Source organism: Lissotriton vulgaris, chromosome 1_1 (assembly GCF_964263255.1).
Source record: "Lissotriton vulgaris chromosome 1_1, aLisVul1.2, whole genome shotgun sequence".
Lineage (NCBI taxonomy): Eukaryota > Metazoa > Chordata > Amphibia > Caudata > Salamandridae > Lissotriton > Lissotriton vulgaris.
In genome coordinates, this window is record NC_141685.1 from 1,654,835,020 (window position 1) to 1,654,848,139 (window position 13,120).

The window sequence follows — 13,120 nt, forward strand, 5'->3', positions numbered from 1 at the left end:
AGCAGTATACATCTTTTATAGGCATCGGGGACTGTACCAAGGACACATTAAGTTAACCAAGTAAGAGTTGGAACCTTGTGTACCCTGCTGACAAACAGCAGCTGCTCTATTCTCCCATCCTTTCAGTCTCGTTGGTATTCAAGAAGTCTATTTATCAAGCCTGGACCATCAGCTGCAATACTTCTCATATGTACACATACACCAGTCCACAGACCGATCCGCGCATCAAGGGTGGGAGCGCAGGCATAGTAAGAGTATGTGCCAGTGCGGTCATCAGTAACAAGAAGAAAGCCCAGCCGGACTTAGAATTTAATTCAATGTATTGAAAATGTACTTAAATCAGACGAACAAACAATAAAGCAGTGGGACACAGTCCTGCATCCACGATGCTGCACATACATTCAAACATACAATTACAGTGGTATTTCAGGCAATTAGAAATCGTGAGCAAGGAGAGTGTTTAGCGTACACTTGCTTCACATATGCGGGAAACATACATTTCTGGCACATAGTAGTACACTTATTGTTTATCCCACATATAGTGTCGACGGCGTTTCGATCCAATTGTATTAATGGATCATCATCAGGACTTTCAATGTCAGCCTGAATGTAGACAGCCTAATATCAGTAGTTTAGCCCTGGAAGACAGTAGTAGGACAGTAATATGACCAACAAGGTTAGGCGATATCAGGGAGGATGGTCATCTTTCCTTGGTAGGAGTCTTGGCCAGATTGCCGCGTTATTATGCTCCTTAGGTTCACGATGGAACCGCAGCAAAGCGTCCTGGTGCACAGTCGCGCCTGGGACGCTTTGCTGCGGTTCCATTTGTTGGTCATATTACTGTCCTACTACTGTCTTCCAGGGCTAAACTACTGATATTAGGCTGTCTACATTCAGGCTGACATTGAAAGTCCTGATAACCCATTAATACAATTGGATCGAAACGCCGTCGACACTATATGTGGGTTAAACAATAAGTGTACTACTATGTGCCAGAACTGTATGTTTCCCGCATATGTGAAGCAAGTATACGCTAAACACTCTCCTTGCTCACGATTTCTAATTGCCTGAAATACCACTGTAATTGTATGTTTGAATGTATGTGCAGCATCGTGGATGCAGGACTGTGTCCCACTGCTTTATAGTTTGTTCGTCCGATTTAAGTACATTTTCAATACATTGAATTAAATTCTAAGTTAGGCTGGACTTTCTTCTTGTTATAGAGTTTATTGTGGCCTATAATTATTACATAGTTATATCCTCTGTTGTCAAGGACCAATTGTTCACAGGTTAATTGATACCCCAGGTCCTTGGTTACCTAGTGGGCTCCCTTGTTTTTTATAAAAGTGCGGTCATCAGGCCAGGGATATCAACACAAATAGTCTAGAAGGCAGTAATAGACAAGAGTGAGAACTCTGCTACCTACAGGACTCCTCTGTGAAAAATGTGGTCAATGATTTTTGTAGCCAGTGAAACCGTTGAGACCTACTCTCTGAAATCAGTCAGTTTTCCGCAGATGCATGTCATATCACTTGCACACGTTGCATGCTGTGTGACTACACAGACAGGCATGGTAGTTCCATATCCTTGGAGCAGTCAGTGGTCTAAGCCTACACCCTCTGGATGCAATCTACATCCACGCAACATTCCATTAAGGGAGCCAAAGACTGAGCAGAAGGTGTGGGTCCAATAATTCTCCCGATTGCAATCTGCAGCTTCCACTTTAGTATGGAGCAGACAACTCTCGACATCGGAAAGGCGCCAGTTTGGGATTCTGGCCTGCCTCAACTCAAATATGCCTGTGCCAATTTATCACCTGCCCATCTTCTGCTAGGGCTTTTAGGCGGAACAGTAGGCAGCTTCTGTTGAGCTGCGCTGCTCCTTGACCCAACCACTGTGACCAGAAAACAAAGGTTTCTTCTTTTCACACTAAACCTTGGGTTAGGGTACTGTAGCCCGAGGCTGTCCATCCCCATACTTGTAGTGTCTGAACAGCTCTGTACAACATGGCATTATAAAATTGCCTAAGTCCTCTACACTCATACTTCCTGAAAAATCAGTGAAAGGCGGATTGCCAGTTGTATCTAAACCAAATAAGACCAAAACGACAAAAATCCACAATGCAATTATCAATATAGGACTTTTAAAAGGAAGAAACAGTTCTGTCCAAAGCAAACTATAGATGAAACACTTTCAACACAAAGTACCTTGGATGTGGCAAAATCAAACAAAAACAGCCGCTGGAAGGTGATGCAATGATTCCTTAAGCGCAGGGAAGTTGATGCGCCTGTTCCTTAGTCAGGGAGAGAAGTTGAGGAGAGAAGTCATCCAGTGGTGAGATATACAATCCACTCGCATCTTGAAGGTGCACATACCAAGTTTGCTCTTCATAGGGTGGGGTAAACTCATTCTCATCATCCCCATTATCTCCAAATGACTGTGGCTGAAGTCGGAGAAAAAAACTGATGCACCGTCTCTGCAGTAATGGTATTGCGTCCGAGTCAGAAGGATCAAATATTGTTCCACGTCTGGATCGGGTAAAGCCTTAGAGTCGAGACTAATTCAGCTCAGTCGGACACCACAATAGATAGTGGCTTCTTCTCCTGCGCCGGATGTGACATCCAAGGGACCAGCACAGACTTTGGCACCAGAACTTTGATCTAGCTCAACATATTCTGGTGTAAAACCCGAAGCTTGTTTGAGGTGCACAAATGGTGTCAAGGAAGGATCCACCAGCAGTACCAAACTGGAGGCCCCTAATGTTCCTTGGGGCCCAAACGTGCACCAGAGGGAGCCAGTAGCAAGCTGAAGATGCACAATTGCGATCTGCTGCAACGCCAATGGACCTACAAAGCCAGGGTGCAACTGGACCAAGGTTGGAATCCTTTTCTCTGTGGAAATGGAGCGAGACCTAGAGGCACTATTGTGATGTGGAGATCAAGATCAGCAGGAAGGGGCTGAGTCCTGTTTGAACATCTTAGTCTTCCTCTAGTACTGACCTGAAGACTTCCACCACGCTAAAAATTGGTAGTACAAAGAGTCTGTACTCTCGACTTCGACCAGGACCTACATGGATTCTTGTATTAGTTTGCCATGTAGACCCACAGCTTGAGTTCCTCAATTGCTTTCAGGGTAATATGGGTGCAGTCCTTGCAGGATTTGGAGTCACGCACCACACCTGAACACCAGAGACACACCTTGAGGTGGATCTGTCAGACATCTCTTTGCAGCAATCCGTATAAGATTTAAACCCTGAAGTCTTAGGAGGGGACATTCCCTTGTGCACTGGTAGAACAGAAAATCATTGAAAAACAAAACTATTCAAGATATGAAGAAAAGGAGTTGAGCTAAGCTCCCACATCTGAAGATGTGGACGAAAGAAATAGATATAGGCGCGCAGGGGTAGTTCTTACATATGACTCTGTTCATCACTTCCGGAGTGGGATAAACCCGCACAATGCCACTTACCAGAGGGCAGAGCACAGTTTGAGCTTCCGACCGACTCAGGTGACTGGGGATAATCACAAAATGAAGAATTAGAAGTACCCATTAGAAGATGCAATATATAACGCATGTTGAAAACCGGATTCTCTCTGAAGCTCACTGATTAAACGTTCATCCTCTACAACTTCACTGTCGTATAGAAATTCCCCACAGGATGAAAAACTGGCTTTGCCTTCAGATAAAGATCTGAACTTGGTTTACTCTTGAAAATGCAATCCTTCAATTAAATGTGATCTCCATAAACGCATTATCTCATCTACGCTTGTTAAAGGAGTTCTGTTGTTGCTCAGATACTCCCAGAATATGTAACAGATTATACAGAGACTTCTCCATGGCATATCTTTCAAAACCACGCTGCACATCGGCTTGCTTTATTACATTATGATCGCATCACACTAGCTGTGAAAGCCCTCCTCCAATGGCTCCGAGTGAAAGACACTTTCAAAACTTTGCCTGGTTTGGAAGACGCTTCATAGTTTATCACAGAACTATCTCACAAAACAGCAGATTACATACTTTCAAACAAAAAAGCCCAATACATGCCAATGTCTCCGTCAGCCCCAAAACTAAATCTTAGAGGTTTGGCAGACCAGCTCAGAAATTTCTGGGAATTCCCTACCACTTCAACTGAGACTCAAGGAGGACTCAAGTTCATGAAATTCTCATCTATTCTGCCTGGTATTTTAAGAACGTACACTTCAGCAATGCATTCTTACTCGGCTGATACTTTATGGCCTGGCTGGTGAGACCCACAAGGCTGGTATTTTTATTTCCTCCTTGGATTTCAGGACTCTGTACTTTAAGACTTTGCCATCTTTATGGATCAATTAAACACTTGGGTGCTAAGGAAGGGCTGTACACATCCTCGCCAACAGCACTCTGGTGTTGAGGAAGTGTCCAACATGTCCTTGTACCCACCTGCAGGGGAAGCGATTGGCTCCCTCCGCGGACCCCACGCAATGCCCAATTTCACTGGGATGGCAGAGGCTCCGCCAGCAAACTGATGAGCTCAGAGTAACCACAACGCACTGACGTAATCAAGAGGTGCCACGCTGTAAGCCATTTGCATTCAGAGTGGTTGTGGAATAGGAGGGTAAGTAGTCTGCTTAGGTGGTGGGGGGGTTGGGAAAAGAGACACTGATCGAAAGAGAAGAGTCTCTTCACTTTCCCTCTGTATCTCTACCGTGCATTCCAATCCTGCTGTGGGATTGAAGGTGGGACCGCAATCGCACTGCAGGTATATGTTCACTGGACACTAGGAATGGGGCCCGAGCAGGGGATAAATCAGCCACTCTTTTTTTTTTATTATCTTTTCATTTGCAAAAGTCAGAACAAACATGGGTGTCACTTCCGAGGCATGCAGACAGGACATAAGTACACATTGGAATCACAGGGACTACTGCTCAGCCAAACCGTAATCAAGTACAGGATAAATGCTATTTTTCTATAATCATATAGTGGTCAGCTCTTCGTCACGGGCAATACATGGAGATTCACAAATATTTCCCCTATAACCATTCCAGTTAGACCATATGGCCATCCACTTCCGCGGGCATCCCCGAGCCACATACACCGTCTTCTCCTGAACCATGCTCCAGTCCATGTCCTTTGTCCAGGAGCTAAGAGTAGGTGGTGCAGTGGCCCCCCACAGTCTCGCAATATTCCTCTTCACAATCGCTAGACCTAGTGTAACCCACAATTTACCCCTTGATGAAAGGTCAGAGGGCTTCCATATATTAAGAAGGCACCTCTTTGCCTCAGGTCGCAGCTCCACTCCCCACACCTCATACATACAATGCAGCACCCGGAACCAGTAGACCTGTATCTCTCAGCATTCCCATATATGCAGGAAGGTACCTACCTCCTCACACCCCCTGCGGAGAAGTTCATCCTCACTACGGCCCATAAGAAATCGGCCATTCTCAACTCCTTGCATGCTCATGACGGAGCCGCTCCGTCATGAGCATCGGTTGAGCTGTGCTCATGACGGAGCGGTTCCGTCATGGCCCGCTTGGCGCGCCTGCACTGGACGTTCCATTGAGCGGGCGGGGCCATGACTGAACCGCTCCGTTATGAACACAGCTCAACCGCGGCTCGTGACAGAGCGGCTCCGTCAACAGCATGCGAGCGCCGCTCGGCCCCCCCGCGCCCCTAGCGCTGCGGCGGAATTGCCGCCGCACCGAAGGGGTTAAGGATGAGATTCCCCCGCAGGAGGGGGGGGGTTCGGGGGGGGGGGCGACAGAAGACCACTAGACACCAGGTATTTATTTTAATGCATGACAGGTAGCAGCCCTTGGGCAAGGGTTACTTTACAAATATATTCCCAAATGTTTTGACTATTTCCCACCCCCAGGGCAAACTATCAATCTTTTAGGCAGATCTGCCATCACAGGGGGCAGGAAACCACTAGACAGCAGGAATTTATTTTGATGCATGTTGGGGAGTGGCCCCTTGGGCAAGGTCACTCTCCAAATATATTGGCACAGCTTTGGTCGGTTTATGCCCCCCTACAAGCAATTGTTTTTGGTCCCAGGCTCAGTGGCTATCTAGTGAAACCAACCAAACCCAGACATTTCTGATAACTAGACACCCAGGGGGAGTCCAGAGGTGCGACTTGCACGGATCCCCTAATATTTTCCTACAGAGAATTATCTGCAAACCTCAAATTTAACTTTGAAAAAATCATTTTTCTAACAATTCTTCCTGGGATTACTGCACTGGCACAAATATTCTGGGTGGGAAAACTTTAGGGGATCTACGCAAGTGTCACCTCCCAGGTGTCTAGTTTTTAGAAATGTGTTTTTTTTTATTTTCTAAAAACCTTCATTTCAAAGAATATGCACAGTACAATTACATAATCACCACAAATGCAGAAGACAAGGCGCATCAATACATTGCAGCACAGCGAAGATAATTTCACGTTCATGTGACAATAGAGACTATGTACTGAAGAGTTGCCAGAGACTCAATGAGAGAGGGCAAGAGCAGACACCCAGTGGGGAAACACCATGTATAGATGAGGCAGGCAGTAAGGGCGGGAGGTCGTGGATCACAGGAGACCAGTTTATGGGCTAGCACTGGCGGCTCCCACAACCAGGGAGAGGTCACGGATTGCGGAGAGATGCAGCTTGCGAGATAGGCGACTAGTGGGCCCCATATATCAAGAGGCCGGGTTGTAGCTGACAGGAGATACCGGAACTCAGATAGGAGGGTGTGGCAGCGAGTAACGTCTTATAGCCAGAGCAGCACCTTGGGCGCGGGCCTGCGGCCCCAGCACATGGAGCGCCTAGCCAGAACAAGCAGCATAGCCGTCAAATGACAGGTGACGTCAGGGCAGAATTTAACAAAGCCCAGGAGGCAGATCATGGGGTCAGACTGCAATGGTGAGCAGGTGATTTGGAGAGGATTGCACGGATTGCCTACCAATGTGCAGAGATTTTGGGGCATAACCAGGCAAGATGAGCAAAATCAGGCGCGGAGCACCGTAGGCATCTGTCACTGGCCACAAGGCCTTATCTGTGGAGTTGGGCAGGAGTGCGATATAACCTGTGTATATATTTGAAGTGTATTAGACGTAAGCCGTAGAGGGGGAGAGACGCTTGATCTAGAAATTTGTGGGTTTGATAGGTTTCCTTAGATGGCCGCCGAGCCCGGTACTGAAAAACGCCTGTCCCCTACCCCCTTTGAAAACCAGGTTGTTTTGTGATAGATAATTTTGATGTCTCCATAATACGTTTTGGGTCCTTCTCTGCCATGGGTACTTGGCCCACCCACACAAGTGAGGTGCCATTTTTTCAGGAGACTTGGGGGAGAATGCTGGGTGGGTGGAGGTTTGCGGCTCCCTGCAGATTCCAGAACTTTCCATCACTGAAACGTTAGGAATCTTTTTTTGTTTTTACACAAATTTGAGGTTTGTAAGGGATTCTAGGTAACAAAACCTGGTGAGAGCCACACAGGTCACCCCATCCTAGATTCCCCTGGATGTCTAGTTATCAAAAATGCATAGGTTTGCCAGGTTTCCTTAGTTGACAGATGAGCTAGGGTCCTGAATCCACATCTAGGCACACTGCAAAAAAAGGGTCAGTTTTTTGTGGAAAAAGGTGATGTTTCATGTTGCGTTTTGGAGGGTTTTCGGTTGCAGGCACTAGGCCTACCAACTCAAATGAGGTACCACTTATCGGGAGACTTGGGGGAACACATAGTAGGACAAGTGATATTACCAATTGACTCTGTTCCATTTCTGCCTTCCAAATGTAAGCTAATGTGTAAAAAAAAAATATTTTGAAAAATGGCCTCTTATTTATACGCTTTTATGGGTACCCACAATTTCGGAGATGCGCAAATACAACTGCTTCTATCCCATTTCTGAAATATATATACGTTTCATTGGTACCTATTTTTCTCTATATATATTTTATCAAATAAATTCCTACATACCTAGTACACAATGAAAAGCCATTGCAAGGCGCAGCTCAGTTATTGGCCCTGGGTACCTCGGCTTCTTGGTGAATCTACAAGTCCTATTTAGCCCCACAACCAGAAGGGTCCAGTGGATGTAACGGTATATCTCTTCAAATATCTACCATACTTAGAAGTTACAAATTAAAATGTTGGCACAAATGGCTGCTTTTTCCAAACTCAATATCAATATTACAAAACTGTGCCGCGCGTACGCTGCTGCAGATTCCTCGCAGATTGTCAGTAAAGGCGGCTCTGACCAATCTTCACTGGCTCCCAGTGCGTAAGAGAGTCTTTTTTAAAGCAATGTGTATTGCCCATCAAGCTTTCTGGGATTCGGGTCCTCCAATCACCCGTGACCTAGTAAGCCAGTATCACCCAGGTAGAAATTTGCGCTCTAGTCAGGCCTTCATGGCAGCAGTCCCCAGAGTCAAAAGGTCTAGAACTGGCAGAAGGACGTACGCCTTCAACGCTGCCAAGATCTGGAACTCCCTCCCGTTTCACCTGAGATCCAATCCTGATCTCGTTTCCTTCCATAAACAATTAAAAACACACCTATTCAATTCTGTTTAACTTAACTCAGTTCTTTTCCCTCTTCTTCTGGTTCTCAACCTCTTTATCCTTCACTGGTTCCTTTTTTAGCGCTTGGACGCCTCAGGGAAGCAATCGCGCTGTTTATAAATTCACTTTCATTCATTCATTCATTATTTTTATTTCAATCAATTGTTAGTTTCTATGGAAAGACCTTGAAGGTGCCACACAAATGACACCTTGCTGAATTTATATTTTGGTCTACTTTTCAGAAATGTATAGTTCTCCAGGATCCATTATTGCTTTCACACCCATTTCTACCACTAAGTGGAAAGAAGGTTGAAAGCACAAAACATAGTAAAAATGGGCTATGCCCCAGTAAAATTCCAATTGAGAAAATTTTGCTTTTCTGACAAAAGTCTGCTTGTTCCTGAAAGCTGGGAAGATGTGATTTAAGCACCACAAACCCTTTGTAGATACCTTTTGCAGAGAAAAAAACAGCTACTTTCATCAGCAGCACTCCACCCCCCCCCCCCACCCCCACCCCCACCCCCCCCCCCCCCCCCAAAAAAACCTATTAGATTTATTTTGGCCAATTTCTTGGTTCTTTACAGTGGAATCCACCAACCCTGGGTACCTTTAGAATCCTCAAGACGTTGGAAAAAAGGATTCAAATTTGTCGTGGATACCTTATGTGGACAAAAAGTTAGAGGACTAAGAGCGAACTACCCCAAATAACCAAAAAAAGGCTTAGCATAGGAGGGGAATGGCCTAGCAGCGAAGGGGTTAGAGGATATGATCACCAAAAGAGGCTCAGCTGGTCTGCGTCAGGTCAATGACATTTTGCAGCATTTGGCGGCATAGTAACACTAGTGACTGGGTGTGGCTTCTTCCTGTGATTGCAGGCTTGAGAACATTAATGTTATTATTCACTTCAGAGAGGTTTTAAATAGCACTTAATACTAGACCTCATACCAACTTTAAAGAATTAGCCTGTAGAGAAGGCGGTTATGGCAAAAATGATTTCAAAAGGAAGATCTGCGTTTACTCTGTCTCTTTATGTGTTTTCTATACTTTGTTTCGATTTCAGAGATCACCGTGGACGAAAATGTTAAGGGGCATCCATCACAGATTTGCCTCAGTGATGCCCGTCTTCAACCCATGGAATACGCAGTAATTTTCTAAAAAGGTTCCCTACACTGCTTTCTTAAACCAGGGTAGAATTTTCTAGAGACTGCTTCACCGTTCAAGCGAAAAATCAATGTGAGATATTCTTCTCCACTCAACTTGCTATTGTGTAGAAAGCCGCTCCCTCTTATACAGGAGATTAATACAGCAGGGCTATGGAAGTTGCATTATTTAATTTTTGCATTTCAAGGTCAGGCAACAAATCCCTCTTGCCTGGATAGAAGATTAAGAGCCTCCCACAAGCATGAGACCAAAGGGGCACTGAGCAGATACCTTATTCACCGAATCGGCAGCAACTGAGGGGATTTGAACGCAAACTTCTGGAAGTAGAGAAACAAAAAGAACTAAAAAAAAACGTTAATAAAATCTGAAGGTAGCGCTAATATATTGCTTATGTCTTGTACGCTTGGCTGCCCAATGATTTACTTAAATCTTTGTGCTGCAAGGAAAAATAATTTGTGCAGGGAGCAAGCAGACTTGTGGGGATGCTGCCACAGGGAATCAGCGCAAGAAGCATCATCTGCTTCCGCTGGGAGACTTGCGCTGGGAGGGGGATGGGGGTGTACAACACTGAAGGCTTTCTTTCACTAGTACACACTTTGTTGTACATACGAGAACAGCCATTCAACTCAATGGTCAATAAGAGAATTTTTTTTTTTTTATTTCAAAGTATTTTATTAATTTTATAAACAGATACATTATAAAGGATTCTTTATATTTAATGGCCGACTTCTGAAACCCAGATAAACTGCTTTCTAGTGAGACGCTCCTTCGGGCAGCCTAGAGCATGAAAAACGCTTCACATTATCCCTCCAGAGATTGCTGGCATCACAAACTACCTGGAGAGGCAGGAGCTGACCTTTCATTTATCATGCACAAAGCCACCTTCAGCCATAGGAGTATGCAATGTACACGCCTTGAAGTAAAGGGAAGGGGGGAGGGGGGAGTTGGTCAAGACTCCGCAGGGCCCTGCAGCGCCTGCTGTGGTACAACGAATTGGAGTTCGAGGACCCATAAACGTGTGAAGAAAGTCTCCATATTGGCAAATCTTCTACCTTAAGACGAACCAATAAAAACACGTGCGATTTAATTTCACCCACCTATCTGTCTTGAGAATTCGGATGCAAAGGCCCACACTGGAATGTATCCAGGACCACCTGAGGAGCGCTAGGGCCAGCAGTCTTTACATGTGATGCCGTGACATCTGGATGAAGCCGCTGCTCCTTTGGGAGTTCTCGGTGTGGGCAGTTGGATTCTCTCACCTCCACCCCTCCGATGAAGGTAGGCTTTAACAAAGGGGTCTGCCTACAGCATCGAGCAAGAAGTGACATGCATGCTGAACAGGGCAGCTTCTACGGATTCATTCTACACAAAAGACAGGTAATGGATTTAAAATGTGAAGTGCTTAGGGCCATTAGTCTCTTACTCCTACCATTACCATAAATAGACACCAGACAAGTCAAACTAAAAAAGAATCCCTAGAATACAAATTGTAAGAGCAAGGAAGAACAAACAGTGGAAAGGGAGAAAAAATGGTGATGGAGCAAGATCGATCAGGCCGCAGTTACAGAAGGGAATGAAAGGATTAAAAATATTCATAAACAATAGAAAGGCAGATAGAAGGAAGGAGGGGATGCTGTTAAGTAGTTCGGAGTGGAGGCCAGGAAATCTAATAGAGTTTGGAAGAGAGGGTTCGAATGGGCCTACTTGGGCAAAAAAAAAAAGAAAAAAAAAAGAAGTGAAATAGTACTAATGGTTGGGGCTATGGGTAAGGAGGGAAAGTGTGTGTGGCGGAGAATGGGAATGCAAAGAGGGAAAAAAAGCACACCGGAATGGGATTTTATGATCCTATGGGAACAATCTCTTAATCGAGAAATTAGAATAAATGATATTTGCTTAGTTGATTTGAAGGACATCCGTTTTCATAAATTCATTGTAACCAGTTCAAAAACAAAAGGCTGCTAACACCAGTTTTACCAAGTAGATTTTACTCAAAAAACACTACCAATGGGACAGTGGACTTAATTACAAAAGCCTTCCTTTCCTAATATGTCACTTTCATCAAAACACATCTTTCTACAGAGCCATCAAGTTTACAAAAATAGTTAATTGCTATAGCATGAGCCTCTACCTAAAAATCTTCATTTGCTCATCTAGTTTTAGCCGTCACTGCTCCTATTTGAACATTTGCGGTCACTCTAACCTTAACACACCATGTGGCAAAAAGGCCAAGAAAATACTTGACACAATGTTTATCAATGAAGGCCATAGTAACTGCAATAGGGGTCCCCAGAGGCCCAGAATTAGATCTGCAAATGTGATATTGTTGGCTGATTAGCTTGTAATGCCCACTTAGTCCGGAACATTATTTACCAGAAACTGGAGTGACGGATTTCCACGATCTCACGATCAGATACATTTGTACATAGCATGTGTAAACTTTAATTTGTATACACACTTAGTGATCATTAAAAAGCAACACTTATCTGGACTTCGTGGCTCACTGTTGGAGTTTCGTAAAGAGCACAATTTTGGTACAGAGCATTTATTTGCTGTCCCTGGGCTCAAAACGTCTTAGGACATTTAGCGCTCCCCCCCCCCCCCCCCCCCCCCCCGCCCCGCCCCGCCCCGCCACCCAAATTCCACAATTCTATAAATTCCAGGAAATATCTGGTGTGTCAGTGTATCACTGCTTCACTTACTGACCAAGGAAAAATCTCGGGAAAAACGAACGTGCCCTTTTGGCCAAGAATTAAAAAATAAAATAAAAGAGTCAAACAAATCCATTTTAACATTTGGCCAATCAGCATCGACTGTAAAAGAACACTATGCAACTGGTTAAATAAAGAGTATTGGTTGACACATAAAAAGGCTTGTTATGTAGGTGTCCGTTTCTTTAGTTCTCAGTGCCCTAAAACAGCTGACAACTGTATAAAAAAATACAAATTCAGTAGGTGAGCTGAGCGGATCACGCGGAATAAATGATCATGGAAAGATGCAACCACAGCATTTCCAAGTGCAAACGTTCATGTCCCAAAAGCCCCTTTAATGAGGAGTGTTTTCTTACACAACACTGATGACAGACAAAGCCTTATTGATTTATTGGTACTGTTGCCTCAGACTCCAAGATTCTCAACAAGACTATTGATTTCTTTTTATATTTTTTATTTTTCTAATCTCCCAGGACAAAAAGCGTTTGAAACCACCAAAAGGGGTTAAGGTTTCAGTTCCTGAACTTAACACAATCCTATACGCCCCCAGCTGTAACGAATACAATGGCGAAGGAGGCGGCTGCAGGTAAAGTGAAAACACAATTTTCTGTTATTTCAGCATGGTAATCTAACTCATCAAAAAACGCGTAATAGCACTGGCGATTACACCTCTCTGAAACACCTTAGTGCGTTTTACATAAACTCGAAATTAACATTTTTGCTCCAAT

The 13,120-nt window shown here is 44.5% G+C and overlaps 1 protein-coding gene across 1 annotated transcript in view; it reads right to left on the minus strand.

Moving 5' to 3' along the window:
- Nucleotides 1-13,120, minus strand: part of SND1 (staphylococcal nuclease and tudor domain containing 1) — a 2,099,018-nt gene that overhangs the window by 1,847,868 nt on the left and 238,030 nt on the right. The gene's annotated exons all lie outside the window — the stretch shown is intronic.